Source organism: Austrofundulus limnaeus, unplaced genomic scaffold, assembly GCF_001266775.1.
Source record: "Austrofundulus limnaeus strain Quisiro unplaced genomic scaffold, Austrofundulus_limnaeus-1.0 Scaffold66, whole genome shotgun sequence".
NCBI lineage: Eukaryota > Metazoa > Chordata > Actinopteri > Cyprinodontiformes > Rivulidae > Austrofundulus > Austrofundulus limnaeus.
The window spans coordinates 699,930-704,368 of record NW_013952468.1 but is presented as its reverse complement, the minus strand read 5'-3'; positions in this window follow the sequence as shown (position 1 = coordinate 704,368).

The window sequence follows — 4,439 nt, the reverse complement described above, 5'->3', positions numbered from 1 at the left end:
CGAAACAACCCACCCCGCAAGCGCAACTCCCCCACCGACTGAAATGGGCGAGACAGAAGTGAGAAGCGAAGGTGGTTCTTAAAGAGACAGAGGCCAATTTCAAGGCCTTTAGAAGACAAAGTGATGAGAAGATAAGTTTATTTTCTATTTAAACATAGAAACAGCATTTTAATAACAGCTAAAGGTGACATAGACACTTTATTATGGTATAGTATTTAAATGTATGCCTGAGAAACACATAATATTGGCCCTTTAAAGAACCAGATATGGTCATCAGGTTGGCCGGGTTTAGTTAAGAAAAAAGAAGCACCTGTAGAACTGTAGAAGCTTTGATCAGATGTCTTTTCTGTAGTGACTAAAACAGTGTTGTGCAACAGTGTAGCGATTTATAGCTTTTTTTTCACTACGGTGTGTCAATTTTTCAAAAAAGTTTGTTTTTATTAGCCTTAAAAACAATCTAAAACTGTCACTTGTTTGGCCAACCATTTAGTCTGGATGAAGACTTTTGCCTTTTTCTCCATACTCGATGCTCTAACTTCAGAGGATAAGATGCAAACTATTGATAACTATTTACCAGAACATCACTTCAAAGCGCTGACCCTTTAAGGAATGCTATGTCCACAAAGTCAATATTAAAGGCCAAAGATCATGTGTGATGCTGTAGCATGAAACCAGAAGAAAGTCATCCCAGTTATGGCCTGCATTTTGATATATTCAACACATTCTTTCCTCCCTCACCCGCTGCCCCCGTCCCTCTTTTTCACTCTAAGGTCAAAGTTTTCACCTTATCTGGAAGCCATCAGCAGTACCAGTCCCACCTCTGTGAGTCATTTTGTTGAAACTGTTGCACATCATTAAAATCCTTTTCTCCGGCTCTGAGATGTGTAGAAAAAAAGTCACACACTTACAGACATTTAAAACATTACTTCACGAGCGAGGTAATCCAGGACTTTGCCAAGGTTTCTCCCTGCCAGTTGCAGCACAGATTGTGCAGCAGGCAGACTGCATCTCAGATGTTGTGAAGTAGAGAGAATGGGGAGGAGGAGGGGTTTTATTCCGCTGTGATCCATTTTACTGTTTTGGCTGGAACTTTCTTCTCGCTGTGTGGCCACGGGGGGAAATCGGCGCAGCCAGCAGGCGCTGAGGACGCTGGCTGGCTGCAGCCCGACACAGAAGCCACATGGTCAGAAAGTAAAGGAGAGGTGTGAGGAGAGAGGCCAGCGCAGCCATGAAGTCAGGCGTTTTGGATGAAGTTTTACTCTTTTGTGCGCTCGCATTTTCTCATTTTCTGTCCCTGTCCTCTGCCCCGTGCTTCTTGTGCACTTCCTCCTTGATCTCGCACTTCAGCTTCAGTCGTCTCTGCCCAGACAGACCTCAACTAAAGCCTTGTCCGTTCGTCCGTCCATCCGTCTCTTTTTTCTCCCTTCCCCCTCCTTTTTCTTTTTCTTTTTTTTTTCTCTCAGACAGACACGGCTACCCTCCTGGACGTTTCCTTTTTGCTGGCCTGCCCCAACAAAGGTGCTCAGTCATGTGAAACCTAATCTTCAGCCCCCCAAAACCTAACCCTTGACCCCTTCAGTCTTCACACAGCCAGAGGGGGAGGGGAGCAAAGGCAGGAAAGGGAGGCTTTTGGGAAAAGGTCAAATTCCCGAAGACACTTTTGTGCATGCACGTGTGTGTGTGTGTGTGTGTGTGTGTGTGTGTGTGTGTGTGTGTGTGTGTGTGNGTGTGTGTGTGTGTGTGTGTGTGTGTGTGTGTGTGTGTGTGTGTGTGTGTGTGTGTGTGCAGCCAGTCCATTCTGTGGTTTGTGTTCCAGACTAAGCATGTGTGTTTGATTCAGCGTACATCCATGCATGAGGAGAAAATTTCCTAAACACTCTGATGTGCTTAAGTGCCTTTAAGTTTCTATTTTAACGCTTTAATACAGTACAACAAAGATATATGCATATGTGCATCTTTATAAGAGGGTGCTTTTAGCCGTGAAGTGTTAGCACACATAGACAAAACACAGACTTTGTTTTCTAGCAGGTCCTGCGAGTCTTGTCCAGGCAGAGCTCCTCCAGTGGCAACCCTCAGATCTTTGCATATGTGTGAGCACATCTGAGAGATACAGTTAGTATATACGTGTGAGGCACTGGGTGTCAGCTGTCCTGGGTGATTGGTGCTTTTATATTGTTCCAAGGAGCCCGGACGAGRCCCCCCTCTTCACTGTGCTGCACCATAGCACAGCTGCAGTCTTCCTCTTCAGTCTTCCTCTCCTCACAGACACTCATGAGATGAGTTCAGGCCCTCCAAAATCCAAGAGTTAATCTGCAGCAATTGCTGGAAAAAAAGTACAGAAAAAGCATGGAGGAAATAAACAAGSCCTAATGGTTCACATAAAAAATTAGGGACAGAAGAATCAGAAAGGACAAAATGTTGCAGAAAATGAAAAGGGCAGAGGCATATTCAAGAGATTGAGTTTATTTAATGCCTGTAACCCCTCTCTAGTGCAGCAAACTTTGCAATGAAGTTTCCTGCTCCTTCTTTTGCTAAATAAAACTCAGAGCTGCAAAACATACTTGAAACTTAAATACAATGTTTATAAAATRCTCTACATTCAATCTAATGTCCATTACTTACATAAATTACTTATAAAATAAATAAAGATGTGCAGTAATGGACAAAAAACCCATGTTGATGAAATTTAGTTAAAGTGAGTCATAAATTATTACGTATAAGTGTTTCACTTTAAAATAATAAAGCACATTTGCAGCCAAGTAAAGTGTTCAAGTGAATTTAAACATTATGACAGTTAATTACATATTTATTAGTGTCAATTTAATTAAAAACTAGTTGCTCATATACAGTATGCATAAACGTTCTTTCAAACCAACTTCTTGCCTCAAAGGCGTTAAAATTGTTTAAATGCTTGATCAATTTTAGAGAAAATCACCCTGAATAGCTGGAAGTTGCAATTAATAAACTGCTAACACTCAATGATCAATATGTTTTCTTTATGTTATCAATATTCTGTCACAAATGTGTCATTTACATATTTAAGTGGACCATAAAAACGGCTAAGATAAATATTTTTAAAATAAAAATTRTAAATTATATTTAAATTTTTGGTCACAAAATCATCAGTTAGACCAAAAACAGACTCCAGAGCTACAGAAGACCCCTGACCCAGGAGATCTCTGCTTTGTTAAACCAGAGAAATAGTTATGAAGCAGAGAGAAAAAGCAGGGTTATCATTTTTATCTTTGTTTGTGAACAATACACTGTCCTAAACTGATTCTTACTCAGACAGCAAACCAATGGCTCCCTCTAAGAGTAATATAAAGTATTTGTTTTCCTTGAAAATAAGAACAGACCTACATAAGACAATAGTGAGTAAGTTTTAAGCCAAACTTCCTGAGAACTCCATGCATTCAAGGAGTTGCTTCACAAGTTAAAGACATGTTTCTGCAAAAGGAGGGGCAGCTGCATAAGAAGACAGTAGGCAGGGGCTGGAAGCCTGCTATGGGAAAAGTATGTCTGCTATGCATGACTTGATTGGTGGCAGGATTTGTGGGCCAGAGCATTGTTGTCCGCCCTGACATTGAACTTGGGTGATTTTCAACGACTAAGCTGGAGCAACAGCTCTTCTAAAGATTACAAAAGCCTAGACTATATGAGCAGGAACACACAGGCAAACAATTCCTCTCTTCCCCACACCCATCCAGCCAGCTCCACTTCCTTGCAACTCTGCTTTATCTCAACTGTCAACACCTGGCCTAAGCAGGAGCCTCTCTCTATCTGTGAACTTTAATCTGGCCCTGCAAGGCAAACAGTGTTGAGCTCGGACAAGGAGAGCGATTAGTTTGTCACGTTGTCCTCCAGCGCTCCAGCGGGGAGATGAGACAAAGAGGAGAGAAAAAAAGTAAAAGATTGGGACATTACGTTAAGTAAAGCATTAAAAAAAACATAAAATGAGATCAATGAAATGCAAAAAGGAATTAAAGCACAGCTGGTGGAATAGAGAAAAAAAATAGGAGGACAAACAAGAAAATGCAATTGGCTGCAAATAAAACACAGATGCCACGGTGCCCATTAATCTATAACTTGGTAGYAGTTGATGAGGTGGTCCTTATCTGCACTTCAAGCACAACACATTGCACAACATCTTTACTTAAAACTTTGCATTASCTGTTGTTGTCAACACTATTAGCAAAAAAGACATTTCAATAAACTTGCAGAAAGTATTAAAAGTAATGTTTGTACATCTACAGATTATCTTTTTGGGTCAACCTATCTCAAGATGGTGACCACAGCTAATCAACATTAGCCTGCAGAAAAATGCCTTTACCTCAGTCAGTTGTAAAGATATTAAGCTAGATTTTGACTAAAGAAATGYAAATCCTTATTGTCAGTATTTATATCTTTCAGGAGAGAGTGACATATACAGTATATATATA